Source organism: Lissotriton helveticus, chromosome 6 (assembly GCF_964261635.1).
Source record: "Lissotriton helveticus chromosome 6, aLisHel1.1, whole genome shotgun sequence".
Taxonomy (NCBI): Eukaryota; Metazoa; Chordata; class Amphibia; order Caudata; family Salamandridae; genus Lissotriton; species Lissotriton helveticus.
The window spans coordinates 2,073,587,473-2,073,606,161 of NC_136067.1; positions in this window are offsets into that span (position 1 = coordinate 2,073,587,473).

An 18,689-nucleotide genomic window follows, 5' to 3' on the forward strand; every position below is an offset into this window, starting at 1 on the left:
ACGGCGTAGTCCATGACTATGGCCAGCTCTGGCCTCAAAGAGGTTATTTAACTTCAGCGGGATCACCAATCAGAAATGCAAAAGTGATCAAGAGGCTGATTGATGGAATTCAATTACCAGAGAAAATTGCGGTTGTAAAATGCACAGCACATCAAAAAGGCAAAGACTACATTACAAAAGGAAACTCATATGCAGATACAATAGCAACATTTTGTGCAAAGAATAATATGTCTATTAATCGGGAAAAAGACAATGAACATGTTTTGAACTCACTTATGCTAACATCTGTAGTTGAAACTTGGCAAGGAGTAAAAGATTTGCAAAATGAGGCAGATAATGAAGAAAATGAGAGGCAAGATGGCTGCCGTGTGGAAGGCTGTGTGAGCAGCTTGCTCCCTGGCTCCAGGCGTCCGGGAGAAAGGGGGAGAGCATCGATCCATTTTTCACTTTTAAACTGGTAGCGCTTCTGAGATATATGGCGTGAGCGGCTTTGCACGGCTGCATTCGGCATATGGCTGTATTCAATTACTCACCTGGCTGTATCGGCGTTTCTCCCGTTGCTGGACATTGTAAGACGGAGGCCGCTTGAGGCGTCGCCTGTTTCCGGCTGTTAACCGGGTTGCTTCTGTGGTGTGGAGAAAGGCGGCGGCGGGCGAAAGTACTGCGGAGATTTTCCTGGGAGCTGTCAATGTTTCTGACGCGTTAAACGTGATACGCGATACAAAGTATCCCTCAAAAAGAACATACGAATGTTGCTGAATTTCTATGAGCTTAGACGGCGGTCCCCGCTGTGGCGTGCTACACTCTGCCTATTTTGGGCGCAGAGCGGTGTCCTTCCTGGTAGAGGCGGAGGCGGAGGTGGTACACGGAAGGGGAAAAAAAAGACACCGTTGCCTTCGTCCGTCAGCACCCGTAGTAACAAGAAAACCGACGGGGGCCGAACGGAGAGAAACGCGGACCCGGGCGTCGAGGGATCTGTTATGGCGGAGGCTTCAGAGGCGGTAAGCTCAATCCCTGCTAATTCCATAACTAAACAGGGTAAGAACTCTGGTAGACCCCCTACGAAGCCTAATGAGGCCGCGAGTGTTAAGGACGCTATGCTGCAGACTCTGCCTGCTTTGTTCGAGAAGCAAGCAGCCAGAAAAAAAATATTAACCGATGAAATTGGGCAAAGTATGGATGCGACGACAATGCAATCTGATCAACTGACTGTCACAACGGAAACTGATAATAATCCGTTAAACATTTCTCCAAACTTGTCGCTGGCTAATCCCCTAAAGAAGGGTATTATGGGAGAGGTAGTTTTTGGTGTTGCTGGTATCACCCGTTCTTGCTCGCTACCCACGCTATCGGTACCAGTATCTGTAGAAAACGAGCAACAGAAGACAGTTGTAGACTCGGTATTGCATTCTAATTTGGAAGCCTCGGAGAAGTTTTTTTCCCTGTCAGAAATATCCTCGGATGATGCAACAGGAGCTCATAAAGATTGGGCTGAGATAAGTTGTGAGAGCCTATCTTCAGATGTTGAATTTAGTGGGAGCCCTGAGGTTAACACAGCTACTACCATTAAAAAAAAACTTTGGAAAAAACGGTCACTTCGTGTGGGGAGTAAGGAAGCGGATGCTAATCCACATAAAGGGGGGAATACACCGTCTTCCATTCTGTCTTCTAATATTGCACCTGTCTCTGCCATTGATGTCACGGACATTGTGGGAACTACATCTGACCCTGTCCCTGGTTCGGTCACTATACATGACAATGGTGAAGGTCCTGAGGAGATAACCTTGAAGATGATTTACGATACTATGATGAGCCACAGGGCTGAAAGCAAGGCTGAAAATCTACGCACACAGGTGGCCTGTGCCAAGGTCAAAAATTCAGTTCGTCGTGCCATCAAGATGTGCTCCGAGACCACCGACAGAGTTGTCGAAGCAGAAACCAGAATTGCAGTTCTGGAGGAAGAAAGTATGGCACAGAGACAGGAAGTTGGTGATTTTATGGCCTTAAAAGAGGATTTGTCCGATAAGATTGCTAACTTGGAGAACCAGGCCCGTAGAAGCAATCTACGCTTTTTGGGAATTCCCGAAAATAAAGAAGGATCTGACCCTCGGCGGTTTATTGTCAATCTATTGAAGGATGCCTTTCCCGAAATGGTAGAATTGGACTGGGCTCGAGAAGTACAACGTGCGCACAGGTTCCCCTTCACTGTGCGGAGTCCACGTCAAGGTCAAGCAAACTATCCTAGGGCCATTCTGGTCTCATTTAATAATTTTCTTGCTCGTGAGGCTATTTTTGTGTCAGCGAGACCAGATAAGAAAGCGGATGGACTTGGCTGCCAGTTTTTTGTAAGACCAGATTATTGTCAGGCTACAGTGGCACAACGGTGGAGGTTGAGACAACTGATTCCTGATTTTCAAAAAAAAGAAGTTGCCGTTTTTCTTCAAGGCCCAGCGAAGCTAAAGACAGTGTTTAAAGGCACAGTTAAATACTTTATCTCAGAGATTAAAGCCAAAGAATATTTGAACTCTATCTGAATTATAATTAGATATGGAATATAAGGACTAAAAGGGCTGTTAGCTCAAGTAATTTTGCTGCAATTGTGTTTTTTTTTCTTGTTTCTTCTCTTCTTCTCTTTTTTTTTTAAAAGTAGGAATATTCATTCTCCCTCTTTTTCTTCTTTATTCTTCTAATTCTCTAAATTTTCCTCTAAATTCCTTTTCTTCATCTAACTGGTTCCTCTTCTCCTTTTTTCTCGTGGACGCTATGGCCCAGGGACACGGCACCCATATGTTCTAGGAACTGATAGTTCCTATGCCTCCTATAATGGGGAGGGTGGGGGGAGGGGTTCTGGGTAAACGGGTGGGGGTGGGAAAGGGTAAGGGTTGGTGGTGGGGGTGTAAGGCAGAGGTATTCGTTGCAAGGATGTTCATTTGGTATCTTAGTTGGTATTTAAGTTGTAGCTGTGAGGACTATATATTGCTGAGGTTTGCTATTCTTTTTTTCATCATCTCAATATGGAGGAAAAGAAAATAAAAGTGAAAATATGCACTATTAATATCAATGGTCTTAATGACTTTAAAAAGATAGGAATGTTTCGCTCTATAATTCAGACATTGTCTATCGATTTATTATGTATACAAGAAACTCATATTGCATGGGATAAACGCTCACTTTTGGATAAGTTGGGTTTGGAGGTGTTACTTGTCTCTAAGCAGATGGGTATAAAAAGAGGCATTGCTATTTGTATGCGAAAGGGAGTTGCGAAGTGTTTGAAAACTCTAGCTGATAAATGGGGTAGATGGGGACTCGCTGAGCTAATTATTGGTGGTTCTAAATTTTCTTTATGTTGTATGTATGGGCCGAACTTAGATGATGCGGAAGTTTTTAATATTATTAACACAGAATTAGCTATTTGGGCGCAACCTATTATAATATGTGGGGACTTAAACATTCATTTGCCAGCCGACTGGAATATCAACTCAGGAAGAAGGTATATCGGTCATAAACCCAGAACTTATCATGCCCTTCGGGAGTTGGTTGTGAATAACGGATTAACGGATGTATGGCATAAAAGGTATTCTAAAGATCCTGGATATACCTTTTATTCCTATCCACACCGTAAGTTTGCCCGATTAGACTATTTTTTCACGTCTTTGCAGTTTTTGGAGACAATTAGTCTTGAAATTCTTCCCCAAGTCATTTCAGACCATAATCCTATAATTGCTGAGATTGAGGTTTCTACAGAATTTAAGAATTCAAGTACATCTTGGTCATTTCAGAGAAACCTTTTATTAGATGAGGATTACTTACAATTTATGGCGACTATTATTAATGACTATTTTTTAATAAATAATGATTCAGCCTCCCCCCCAGTGGTATGGGATGCATTTAAATCAATCATACGCGGAGAGACAATTAGCTTTGCAAACTTCAAGAGGAAAAAAATACAAACAGAATTTAGAGAGAGATTAAATAAAATCAGGTTAGCTGAGATGGACCTAGCGATGGCTTGCAAAAATAATGTCGGTATAGAAGAGTCGCAGCTACGCTTAGTAATTGAACGTTCTGGCCTACGGACTCATATTGCTGATAAAGTAGCATCAGATTTCAAGCTTTTTAAAACCGAACGTTATGAATATAGTGAGCGTACCGGTAAAATATTAGCACAGCGTTTACGTCAGAAATCCTCTATTAATGAAATCAAGGGCGTCAATGATTTGAACGGTCACTATTATGAATCTAGGGGAGGAATTTTAGAGTCATTTTTGGGGTTCTATAAAACATTGTATAATGACTGTCACAATGAAGTAGATAAGACTTTGAATCCCGTTGATTATCTTTGCGGTACTAATCGATTAGTATTGGGATGTGAAGAGACTAATGCGTTTGGACGTCTAATAAGTTGGGAAGAGATTGAGCAAGCCATTCTGAGCCTTGCTGCAGGTAAAGCTATGGGATTTGATCAGATACCTCTCGAATTCTATCGCACATTTAGACATATGTTGAAACCAGAATTGGTAAAGATTTTTAATTCTGCATTCCAAGGGAAGCCACCTGATTCCTGGTCCACCGCTATTATTGTAGTGTTTTTGAAGAAACATAAGGATCCGAAAGAATTAGGTTCTTATCGACCTATATCTCTTATTACGGCAGATAGTAAGATCTATTCAAAAATTCTTGCAAACAGGCTCAACCAGGTGATGTCTAGTCTAGTGTCTAATATTCAACATGGTTTCATCAGAGGTAGAGATACTACTGACCATGTTAGACGTGTTATTACACTTTTAGATTGGGCACAGGCAAGGGAATCCCCAGTCGGGGTGATCTTACTCGATGCTGAGAAAGCGTTTGATAGAGTGGACTGGGGATTCCTTTGGACTGTGCTAGAACGGAAGGGATTTCCTATACAATTTATTCAGGCGGTACGGTCATTGTATTCTGGCCCCAAGGGCATTATAAGACTGGGCACTGACTATTCAAGACCCTTTCCAATTACGAGAGGGACGAGACAAGGCTGCCCCTGCTCCCCGCTTTTATTTGCATTATATTTAGAACCCTATTTAAGTAGACTTATTTTGGAACCAAATATCCCACCAGTTCATCTTTTTGGAGTAGACCATAAAGTTTTAGCGTACGCGGATGACGTCGCAATTGTCACCTCAGACGTCTCCTCTGCGTTACCTACAATAATTAATTTGGCTAATGAGTTCGGTAAGGTCTCCGGCTATAAGTTAAACATTACCAAGACCCAGATAATTCATTCAGAAACGGGTAAACCCATCGACATTCCACTTAATACTACTGGCTCTTATCTTGGTGTTATTCTATCATCCAAGGTTGAGGATATTGTTGCATTAAATCTAGACCCCTTGCTTATATCCTCTAATAGATCGCTAGAAAGATTTAATAATCTACACCTATCATTATATGGTCGAACTAACGTTATCAAAATGATGATCTTCCCAAAATTTTTGTATTTCTTTCGGACAATCCCTTTATTTTTTTCAATGTTTCTTTTCAATAGAATTGATAGAATGGTGTCTAGGTTTTTATGGGGATACCATCGTGCCAGAAGATCTCTAAAATGGTGCACTCTCCCACTAGATTGTGCCGGCTTAGGGCTTCCGAATTTTAAAATGTATTATTGGGCTATTGCTCTGAAAACCTTTCGGGTTTTGCTCTTTCATGATTGTGTATTAGATCCAGCTATGTCACCTTCTATCTTTGAAATGCTCCTCGGTACTGATGCACGGCAATGTTTGGTGAAAATCATTGAACCTAGCTATTATAAAAAAACAAAGTTCAAGGTAGTCCATGCGGCATGTTTAATTTGGAGGCAAATGAATAAAATTTTAGGTTTAGTCCCAAAACTGAACTACTATACACCTTTGCTCGATAATAAGTTATTACCAGTAATTTTTCAAGATATGGTAATTCACCGGTGGTATATGAAACAGATTCATTCACTCGGTCAATTGTACCAAAATGGGTCCCTTTTGTCTTTCTCTAAACTTCAAGAGATTTTTGGTTTAACTAGGAATGATTTTTTTAAATATTTGCAGATTCGTAGCTTCCTGGAAAAAAAAAATGTTTTATTTACTGATACTATGGAAACTATTGATGTTCTGGAAAGTTCTAGGAAGAACAGTCGTATTGGCACTATTTACCAGTTAATGAATAACAGGATTCAGAATGACTTGGACCATCATACCCGGAAATGGGAGAGGAAGCTCTGTATTGAAGGGATTGATCTGGTAAAAGTATTTGAGATGAGCAATAAGACACTTATTAATAGCTCTCTTAAAAGCCAACATTTTATGTCCACCCTAGATCTTTATTATACACCTGCAAAACTGGTAAAATGGAAAGCTGTAAAAGGTATCAATTGCAGTCGCTGTGGTACTGTAGCAGCCGACTCAATCCATATGTTCCATAGCTGTTCTAAACTTGCTGTATATATTGAGAAGATCGAAAAGTTTTTGTCTAATTTGTTACATGTTCGGATCACGTTGCATCCTACTATTATTATTTTTGGTGTGTATTTTCCTCCTCAGGATTTAACAATAGATCAAGAATATTTTCTGTTTATCGGAATGTCTATTTTTCGAGCTTGTATCACTTCTAGATGGCTGGATGTAGATCCTCCAACGTTTGAGTTATGGTTGGGAAAGCTGCTAAATGTTTATAGAATGGATAAAGCAGTTTATAAACTGAAAGGACTCAAAAAGAAGATTTTTGGTCGGAAGTTATGGCTACCAATTGATAATTGGATTTGAATCGTATTATGGTTATTTCTTTTCTGTAAAGAACTCTGTTTGATTTTGTATTTCTTTTTTTTGGTCATGCCCTTGTATGTATTACCTCTGCCAGAAAATAATAAAATATAATAATAAAAAAAAAAGAACAGGTGAAGGTGTTCTGAGTGCAGCATATTCTGTTTGCACGGTTGCAGATGTAATTGAAGTTTCTTGTCTCAAAGGAATTCGTTCAGCTCAAGTAGCAGAATTGATTGCTTTCATTCGTGCATGTGAAATGGCAAAAGAGATAAAAGTTACCATAGGGACTGATAGTCAGTATGGTTACGGCGTAGTCCATGACTATGGCCAGCTCTGGCCTCAAAGAGGTTATTTAACTTCAGCGGGATCACCAATCAGAAATGCAAAAGTGATCAAGAGGCTGATTGATGGAATTCAATTACCAGAGAAAATTGCGGTTGTAAAATGCACAGCACATCAAAAAGGCGAAGACTACATTACAAAAGGAAACTCATATGCAGATACAATAGCAACATTTTGTGCAAAGAATAATATGTCTATTAATCGGGAAAAAGACAATGAACATGTTTTGAACTCACTTATGCTAACATCTGTAGTTGAAACTTGGCAAGGAGTAAAAGATTTGCAAAATGAGGCAGATAATGAAGAAAATGACACATGGTTAAAAGCAGGATGCAGACAGAGAGAAGAAGATGAGATTTGGGTTTACAAAGATGAAAGACCAGTAATGCCAGACAGCATGATTTCTGACATGGCTCGCATGTATCATGGTCCAGGACATATAGGCAGAGATTCAATGATTAGATTATTTAGACAAACATGGTACAATCCAAAATTCAGAATTATTGCAGAATCCCTTTGTCAGAGATGTTTAGTCTGCCAGCAGATCAATCCAAACAGAAAAACAGTTGTGAGCATGGGATCCATAGGACGGGAGGGTGGTCCATTTACCAGATTACAGCTTGACTTCATTGACATGCCGCCTCATAACAAGCTCAGATATGTCTTGGTGATAATCTGTCTGTTTTCGAGATGGGTGGAAGCGTTCCCAACACGTCACAATGATTCAGTTACTGTAGCAAAATTGCTTTTGAGAGAAATCATCCCAAGGTAAGGATTTCCGGTGACGGTCGAGACTGATCGGGGCACACATTTTGAAAACAGATTGCTAAAATTGATTTGTGAAGCACTGGATATAAAACAAAAGCTGCATTGTGCTTACAGACCAGAAGCATCAGGTGTTGTTGAGCAAGTGAATGGTACAATAAAGAAAAGAAGAGCAAAAATGTGTTTAGCGACAGGTATGAAGTGGACTGATGCACTTCCACTTGTTCTGATGTCTTTGAGAAGCATTCCAGATAGAAAAACAGGTTTGAGCCCCCATGAAATCCTTATGGGCAGAGTCATGAGGCAAGCATTTGTTCCAGTTGACAAACTGTTGAGCATTAATGATAGTGTCATTATGGATTACTGCAAAAATGGTAACTTCTGTGTTCCATCAGGTGGGAACTGAAGTAATTACAAAAGAGAAAGAACAAGCTCATGATCTGTTACCAGGAGACTGGGTGGGAACAAAAGTACACCGAAGAAGAAACTGCCTTGTACCAAGGTGGCAGAAGGCAAGACAGGTGATATTGGTCACAACAAATGCAGTAAAGTGTAGAGGATTGAAGAGATGGGTTCATGCTAGTCATACCATACAAGTGCCAGCACCTGAAAATCCTGACGACGGTGATGCAACAGCTGATTCAGATTCTGAAGAAGAACCCGAAAGAAATCCAGATACTGAAGATCGACAAGAAGGTCGACATCTGGAATATTCAAATGTGGATGAGGTATTGAATGAAGATAATGAAGAGATTGTGATACAAGATTCTGAAAATGAAGATCTGCTAGATCAAGTAGCAGAAAAAGAAACTGAACAAGTGGTGATTCAAGATCAAGATCAGGAGAGTATTGAAAAGCAGATTGGAAGCTCTGGAAGAAGGAACGAAAATTCTGAAACTGGAAAATTGGAAGTAATTGAAGAAGAAGAAGAAGACGAAATTCCAAGTACCAGCTATAAGGATACTGTTCCTAACGGAGTGAAACTGCCGAGTACAGAAGTGCCTAGATCTGAAGAAGAATCAGATACAGAAAAACTGATTATCAATGAATCAGATGATAACACAGAAAGTGAAACAGATGTAAGTGGAGATGAAACAAAAGTGAAAAGTTCGAGAAAAAGAGCTTGGAGAGTGGAATATAATCTAGCTGAACCGAAAAAGAAATTATCAAGAAAAGGACATAATTTGCCAAGTGGAAATGAATGCCTGAAATTTAAATTAGAGAATAAAACAAAAGAGCAGGTTAATGAGATTTCAAGTTGAAAAGAAGAAAACTCAAACAAAGTAAAACAAGCAGAAAAGAAAATTGAAGTGATAAACAGAAGAGTGAAAAGAGTAATAAAGCCAAATAAAAAGTATAAGTCGCCTGAGTGGACGTATATAATCATTCCCCCAGTAGTAGAAGTAGAAGTAAATAATAGTCAAAAAAATTTTGATGATGCAAGTGATAATTATTGATTTTGTTCTGTTGACACAAGGTTGAAGAAATTGTGTTAGGTGACACAAGGTCGAAGAGAGTGTGTTAGCTGAAAAACACATTGATGTATGACATAAGGTTGAAGAAAAACTGTAAGACTAAAAAAAAGAAAAATTAAAAATAAAGGGGTTTATATTTAGTAATTTCTAATTAATTTTTATTTTTGATTAATTTTTGAAGATGCCTTCTACTAATAATAACTCGAGATGCTCAATTCTCAGAAGATGTTGCAAATTGTCTTCAATATGTGTAATCCTGATAATCTTAATTTGGTTAATTTTAGCTGTCATTTTTCCTTTTGATATAGATAAAGAGATGTATAAAGCTAACATGACTAGTAAGGTTGTGGTTAATCATGACAAACATGATAAAGTTGACAGGACAAATAAAATTATTGTACATAAACCAGAAATTCACCAAGATAGATCTGTAGGAGATTTTCCTAGTAATACCTTCTCAAGGCTTTTATCTGAATATGTAATAGTGATGGATGCAAAAGATTGCTACATTTGTGTGAAATTGCCTACCTCTGTTTCAGAAGGTGTAACGTATAATATGCTTCCTCTTACTTATGGCATAACTTGTAGTGTAATAGCTAGTTTGTTTTATCAAACAGGTCGTTTAGAGTACTATTACTCAGACTTTGATGAGATTTTTGCAAATCTAAAAGTTGAAAATAGCTTGAATAAAGTGAAACATGCTAAACAGATGAGGGAATTTTTCCTAGTGACTAGTGAACTAACTTATGAGTATGCTTTTAGAAATAATTTAACATGTAAATTGAGAACAGAAGAGAAAACCTTCTTAAATATGGTGGAAGAGAGAAGGGCAATTTACAATCGAAATGAGATGCTGAAACAAACTAAATCTAAGTTTTGGCAGAAGGAAGATGAAAAGCTTAATGGTAGAAATGAAAATGTTGCAATTCGTATGGATGAACCTGTTAGTGGAAAAATTTGCATTAGAAGAGATAATACTTTGTTTGATAATTACTTTGTAGGTGCAAGTCAATGTGAAGATACTTATCGTATTTTAGGAGGATGGGGATTTAAAGGAGGCAAAGATCCAATATTTCCTGGAATTTATTTTGTTTGTGGGAATAAAGCTTATTACAATCTTCCTGATCACTGGTATGGGACTTGTTACGTGGGATTAGTTTTTCCTAAGATTTTTCATGTAGATAGAAATGCAAAGGGGTCATTTGAAATTGGCAAACACCTGAATAGATTCAAGAGGGAAAGTTTTTCAGAAAATTTGGGAGATATATTTGGTGCGGTAATACCCATGGTAGGAATAACCTTGAATGCAAATAAAATCAGGAAAATGTCTACAATTGTTGATAGATTATCTACGGATACTGCTAGTGGATTTCAATTAGAGGACACAGAGCTTATTGCTATGAGAACAATGGTAATGCAGAACCGTCTTGCTTTAGACATTCTGCTAGCAAAAGAAGGAGGAGTTTGTGGAATTTTACATGTCCAACATTGCTGCACGTATATTCCTGACAAGAGTCAGAATATAGAGATGTATATTAAAAATATAACTGAATTACATGCTGAGGTAGAACCTTTAGAAGATGATAGTTTTTCAGAACGTTTAGGTAAAAGAATTAAAGCAATTAAACACTGGTTTCAAGAGATTGGTAGTTCAATTATAGGTAAAATAGTCTTTCCTTTAATAGTTATAGCTATAGTAATACTTTTGTTAAAAATTAGTTGCATGATACACAAGAGAAGAAAACATGTTCTAGCGAAGAAAAGAATTTACAATTTGAGAAAAGAAAAGAAAGAGAAATAGAATTAGAATGGTTTTGGAGAGTTCATTATGAGAGTTGCAGAAAAATAGATGAATCCAAACTTTAGAAATACTAATAAAAAGAAAGTCCAAAACATGTTCAAGGGTTGAAATATTTATACATTTTTGGGTATTGTTTGGTGATTTTGAAATCACCAGATGAGGGAGTTGATGGAGCAAGTCGATGAACAAGATTTTGTTCAAACTTGCAAAGTTAATCTCCCATAATAATATTAATTGAATTAATAAGCATGTGGTGAAATTACTAATCAACTTAGTACAAGAATGTATTCATCAGAACACGCGGGATTAACTAATGTGCTTTATGTTGCAAAATGCAAAGAGAAATAATAAACTAACCATGTCTATTGTCTTTGTCAGTATTAAATGCGGCTGTTTAACTAATGGCATGTGCTTATTATGTGTGCTTATGTTATGTCTTTTCTGTGACAAAATGCTCGCAGAGATTCGTTTTAGTTCAAAGAAGAATGGTAAATATAATGCTGCTTTTAAGTGCTTTGCTAGGTAACATAATTAACAGGTTTAATTAGTATTGGGGGTGGGTAACAGAATGGGTTTCAATTCTTTAATTAATTGATGTTTTGTGTTTGTTTAATAATAGTTTACGAAGTGAGGCCTAAAGACCGTTCAGAAAAATGGCTGACAGAGGTTCAGATGCGAAAAGCTTGTCCAGAGTAGAGCCTTTCACATGCGCAGTTGTGAAGATTTTTACCACGCTGATATTAATATTTGAAAAGCAGTTCTTTTCTTTGTGCAGAACGTGCACTCAGAGGAAAGGCCCAATGACAGGAACCTGATGTGTCTGCCAAGGCTAGCAAGTTAGATTGAAACTCGCAAAAAGTATCATTCTTGAGGAAGCCGAATGACATGGAAATGAGAGACAATAGGGCTTAAGAAAAAGCCTGGACTTGGTCAAGAAACGCTAGTGACCTAATATTTTTATCGTGGACTGACACGAGACAGCCAATGAGAGGCTTGGATTTCTATGAAAGTATGTAATTTGTAGAAAGTTTAGTTAGAAAGAAAGGTATAAAACCTGGCATCGTGACTAGAGAAAAATCCTTCTCGCTTTCCGATTCCTGAATGACGTGACGTGCTGTTGGATTCTTTGGCGCACGTTAGGACAGCAGACTTTAAATGCTTTTTCCTTTCTAGGTGGAGTGAGTTTTAGACAGGGAAATAGAATTAGGGAATGGAAACTGTTATTTTGCTTTTAATTCATGCTTTCTGACTTGCTTTGGGAGTGTCAGTCTTTAAAAGTCATCTCCTATTAAATGCTGCTTTTATTTGCTAATAAAATAAAGATTCTTAATTAAAATGCTTTTTCTTGAATAATAATGTTAATAAAATTAGATTGAAAATGATTAGCTGGTCTTGTTTATTCATGGTCTAGTTTCCATCAGTTGATCCATTCACCTTAGTGGCTTAATTAAAAATGTTATAGGTTTAAAACCATGGTGAGAATAGATAAACTGCAGATGTATACAAATATGTAAATAAATTGTGAATAGTTCGATTAATTAGGCCACCTGATTCAGTTGCTCAAAAAATTGTCTCGTTGGTTTATGGGCCTTTATATGTGTTTATGATTAATGGTAAGTATTGTGGTGATAGATAGAGTTTGTGAGACAGTTTTTCATTAGGAGCGTTGGATCACAGGCATACGATTTTCTTATTTTCCATTATTGGTGTATGACTAGCTACTTTTGTCAGATAGCTATTCAAGTCAGCTAAGTATAAGTTGAACAAACTCAGGGCCAGAACACATCCCTGTTTCAATCCGCTTTGATGTTAATTTTTGAAGTCACTCTGCTGCTTTCTCCAAATTATACCTATGCCCATGTGTCACTGCATAATGCTATGATTGCATTTAGCATTTTCCCTGGAATGCCCCATTTTTCCAGTTTGGCACAGAGACAGTCCCCCGGCACTCAGTCAAATGGCAATTTGAGGTCTATGAAACAGGCAACCAGGAAAACAGCCGGGTTTTCCTCCTTATTGCGTTTTCCATCAAAATGGCCGAAGTTGCTAGTTTTGTTGTTGTTGCCATACAGAGCCTGAAACCGGTTTGGGTTATCCACTGTCTCTCCTTCTTCATCTGTGGTTGGAATTGTTTATCCAACCACCGGGCTCTTTTGTTGTCTATTTCCAAAGGTAACACTTGCACACCAACATTGATCCAATATGCAACCTCATCAGGCATGTCACAGGAGGCATGTCTTGGGCTCCAGCTGTGGGGCTTACTGCCATTTCAAAGGGTTAGTGCATCCACCATCGATATTGTTTGAGAAACAATCCTTCCACATGGCTGTTTTGTGGAGCCTCTACAAACACTCGCAAAGACGAGTTCAGAAAAGGAAGAGCAAGGCGCATTTCTAGACATATTTGCATGCGACCAAAATGGACTACTTTGATGTGAGGAAAAGCAAATAACTGATTGTGGATGTCAGCCTGGTTGAGTTAGAAGAGAAGTAGAAACGCATCAGTTTTCCCAGCCGTGTCTTCAAAGCGATGGAACAAGTGGATGGTGCCACTATTCAGAATCATGTTCTTGCCAGCCTTTCAGAGTGGTGACTGATCACCAATTAGTGATTTAAGTCTATGTATTTTGTAAGAGAAATATGTACAATTTATATTTACAGGAACCCAGGATGTCCTGATTGCCAACTGACCTCCTCCTATAATTATGTAGATCTTTATCTATATTGTAAATGCTAGACTTTGTATCCTGCTATAGACAATGGCACTGTTTATACTGCATTGTGATCTCTGTTTCCATCTTTTCATTTACTGTGGGTTTCAATACAGAACCAGTTCATGGTTTGCAGTGTGATGTCTTAGGTTAAGAACTTTTGAAGTTTGCCTGTAACATGGCATGAATGCAGCACTGCACTGTTGAGCACTCACTGTTTGTGTGTTGTATCTTCTTCCCTTTGCTTCATTTGTATTTATGGAAGCTATCCTAATCCTCCACTTCTGGTGCAAATACCTGAAGTTGTCTCAGCATCAGCCCTCTGTTGAGTTGCTGCCAGCATGCTAAGGTAGTAAGATTGCCTTCTGCACACAGGCTCTGCTATTGTTGTGGTCAAAGCACAGTCAGCACATAAGCAGAGGCCAGAGGGGCTTAGCATGAAGCTCAGCAGAAGTGCAGAAGTGTTGCACACCTTCAGGGCCCTCCTGATTCCAAACCACCCAGAAGACTCTGACAGACTTGGTATGGTGAGGAAAATTGGACAGTCTCCAGGAAAATTATAACTAATAGAAAGAAGGGAAATCAAGGCGGACCCGGATAATAGCGGAATGGTGTCTGAGAAACTCAGATGGCACTTGTCGTACATGGAGATACCCCTAGCAGGACAGACCATATGGGTAGGGTTCCTATATATACTTTGCCAAGAAGACTGTATGATAATCAAATAAAAAGCATATTCTTGAGGTAAGTTACATGATAGTGACTAACAGGGGACATGTCTCCCCTGACATCTTGATTTCAGCCTGGCACACAAAGGGGGCAGAGTCAAAGGCTGGAAACAAGGTAATAGGATCATAACAAACCTATTCGACAAAATAACAATCACAGGAATGTAAACAAATGTATGTTATGGAAGAACAGGAGGAAATATTACTACTCAAAACATTGGATACAACACCTCCTGAACAATGCAGCAGTGATCAACATGAGTTTGATAAATTCATCACCATCCACTTGGTTAACAAGGGATTGAATGTTTACATTTACAGGTTGGTCAGCAGTGCACACGACCAATACTAAACAGGGAGGCTACCTGAACAAGCGGTAGCAATTCTAGATATGGAAATTTGCTAAGAGACTTGGGCACATGAGTGGGGGAGAGTTATAACTCGCAATAAGACAGTGGCACACAGTATCTTCTAAATAAAATCATGATACAGCAGTACAATACACCAGATAAAATACACAGGGTGTACCCGAGAAGCCCAAGTCCATGTTGGAGAGGATGAGAACCCACATACACAACTGGTGGAATTGACCCAAGGTATAAATATAGGTGAAATAAGGCCTGGCTGCCATAGGATATAAGGGATTCCCAATTCCAAGAGACACAACTGCCAGTATTGGGAATTATGCCTAAGACAAGGGAAGCAGTGAATGGAGGAGTTGGAAACGACTAGATACCATGGGGCAAGACTGGGGAGAAGTAACATGCCCCACCAGGCATCAGGCTTTATACCTGATTGACACCTACGGCACACGCAAAGATGAAGGAGAAAGGACTGGGATAAGGGGAGGGGTGGGAAGGATTAGATTAGATGGAAGAACATTAATTGATTTTATATGGAAAATATTTGCACAACACATTCAATATCACTCAGGACAATGGAAACGTGAGGAGTGGTGACTACTCTTATGATTGTAAAGATGAAGTAAGAAATGAAGGGCCATATGTAGGTAAATGGCATTTACCGAATCGTAAATACCGAATTTTACCGATTCGGTATTTACCAATCGGTAAATGCCATGTAGGTAATTATTCTGTAACAACTACCGAATCGGTAAGAATTGGTAATTACCGATTCGGTAATTACCGAATCGGTAATTGCCATTGATTCCTATGGGCCTTGAGGCCCATAGGATTCAATAGCAAATACCGATTCGGTAATTACCGAATCGGTAAAATTACCGATTTTACAAGGGGGACAGGGTGTCACTTTGACACCCTGTTGCACCCCTGTTTCTGGCTTGTGTGCCATGTGACACAGATACATGCCCATGTACACATGCATGTACACATGGCACAGGTGTACATGCACAGATGTGCATGTACACAGGAATTCGTTATTTACCATGCAATAATATTTCATGGTAAATAACGAATTCCTAAGGGCCTGTGGCACTGTTTTCAGTGCCACCTACATCCCATATTACCGATTCGGTAAATTTACCGATTCGGTAATTTACAGATTCGGTAAATTTACCGTTTCGGTAAATATACAGAATCGGTAATATTTTGGCCACCTACATCTGAAACTCAAAATACCGGTCGGTAACGGCCGAAATCGGCCGTTACCGACCTGTATTTGGCCACCTGCATATGGCCCGAAATGTTGATTCCACTGGACTTGCTTCTGGTGTGTGCATCTGCCCAATAGCTATGAAAGATTTAGTACTGCACCAAAGAGCTGCACTACACAAGGCAAGAATGTAGTAAATCTCCCTGAATTTTTCACTTTTGGACTGCCCCGTTTTTGACAGCGAGGGATCTACTGCAGTAATTCACAATCATAACTTAAGTGAAACACTCTTTTCCTTCAATCTCAGTAATTGGGAAGATCAGGGAGAGGGACTCAGTTACATTCAGCAACAAGAGTCATTAAACTCACTTGTCCAAGAAAAAGAGCTTGACCCCAAAGCATTGGAACTTTTGGAAACAACTTCTCCTCCACGCGTAAGGAGGTCACTAAACTACAACAATCAACAGACCTCATTAATTAAAAGAGCGGGCGTGTCACCTTCACCTCTCCAAGGAGAAGGGATAGTTGTGTGCAAGGTAGAAAGCCCTCTAACACTAGACATAGGGTCACAATTAAGCTTGCTTCCGTTAATAACAGAAAAACTAAAGGTCTCAGACATTATACAACAGTTGGGGGCTCAATATCCGGAACCAAGCAAGCATTCCTCCCCAATCAAACCCATTCATCCAACAAATGTGGAAGATCAAGCCCATTCCAGTACTTGGGGTGCCCTATTGTCAACATTGGAGACAATCTCCACAGCAATTTCTCACCAAGCGGACAAACACGACATCCAAGTAAATCTATTAAATATAATGGCAATATACATAGTTGGTATTGACAAGAAGCTACAGACACTGAACGATCTGATTACGAGAGCGCAACAGTATAACTACACACAGCAAGTAAACTGCAAATGCACATCGCCATGTGGAAATCCACGAACAATCACCACAATTTTGACAGACATATTGACGGAAGTGAGAGCCCAAGCTACCAGCTCCTCCAAAAAAGACAGGGCAGTTGAGGTTTCGCCAAAGAAAACAACAGGCTTACCGCAAAAAGACTTAAATAACACACAAATTACGCAAACGTCTATTGTGGCAATATCCGTCTTAACAGAAACAAGTGAAATAAACACTAAGGCAAAAGACATTAACCCTGACTAAAGTGAAATAAAAGATAACAAAAATGTTGAAATAGTGGAGATTAAGCCAGCCCTCTCAAAGAAAGAAAAAAAGAGGCAAATAAAAGCACGTAACAAAGGAAAAGTAGCCCAACAAAAGAAAATATGTTCATTATTCTTGCAACATAAGAATGGCAGGTCACGTCCCCTAAATAATGATACAAAATCAGATTTAGAATCTAAAATCTCAAAAACAATCATCCAACAACTCAATCCAATAGAAATCGAGGAAACAACCTGCTTACCTGCGACAAATGTTTCTGAAAACGGATCATTGTCAGCAGTAGCCGAACAAGAGACATCACTAAACAGGCAAAACTATATGACCAATAATTGTTCGGAATCTGCTAACATCAGAAAGGAAGGGAATTCTAATTCAGAGGGAGAGGATCAAAGGAGATCAGGGCTCAGAGTAACTACCAAAGAAGTTGTTACAATAAGAAGTCCTCGCAGGTCGGAAGGAGATGACACATCACTGCTGCAGCTGCAAAGTTCAAATATATCAAGGGAAAATGAATTAAATAAAATAGTCTTACTTCCAAAATATATCTCAAGAGGTAACTTTGATACCTTAAACAGAGGTACAATTATAAAACTGGTAAAGGAAGTACAGGAAATAGCCTATATTAATTCTTCCAACTTAATATCGATCGAATTTAAACCACACCCATTCACAGATAAGAGAGAGGTAAAAGTAACAACTTGGTCCTCACCGGAAATTGCAGAGCACATAATAACTCAACAGCAAAAGTGTAAGGCTTGGGGTATTGAACTACAAAGGATAGAGGCCCCATGCTACCCAGGTCCACTTCTCCGCAAAAGGAAAAATGATAGGTCCCTATTGAGAGAAGCCATAGGAGCAGAAACAAACTACAAATTCTTTGAAAACCTAATAATCACCAGGCCTCGGGCATCAGCCCTACTTGATAGGAGTACAGATGAATTTAATACAATTAAACAAGGGATTAAAGACAATAGGTTGGGGCCTCAAAAACGTCACCTTAACTCGCAATCTTGACGAACCAAAGTATCGCAAGAAACTCAAAAACTGATTAACATTTGCTCTTGGAACACCCACGGCCTAGAAAACCTGATAGGAAACCCCGGTGCAGTGGAATTCCTGCAAGAACACGATATCATCTTAGCCCAAGAAACATGGAGCATAACTCAGAACAATATTACAGGCTTTGCCGGCCATCATGAGCCAGCAACAAAATCTGCAAAATTCGGTCACCCAAAGGGCGGCCTATCCTCTTATTTCTCGACCAAATTGGATTGAACTCTAGAAAAATTACCTATAGGGATGAATTGGGTCCATGTATCCAAATTGGAAC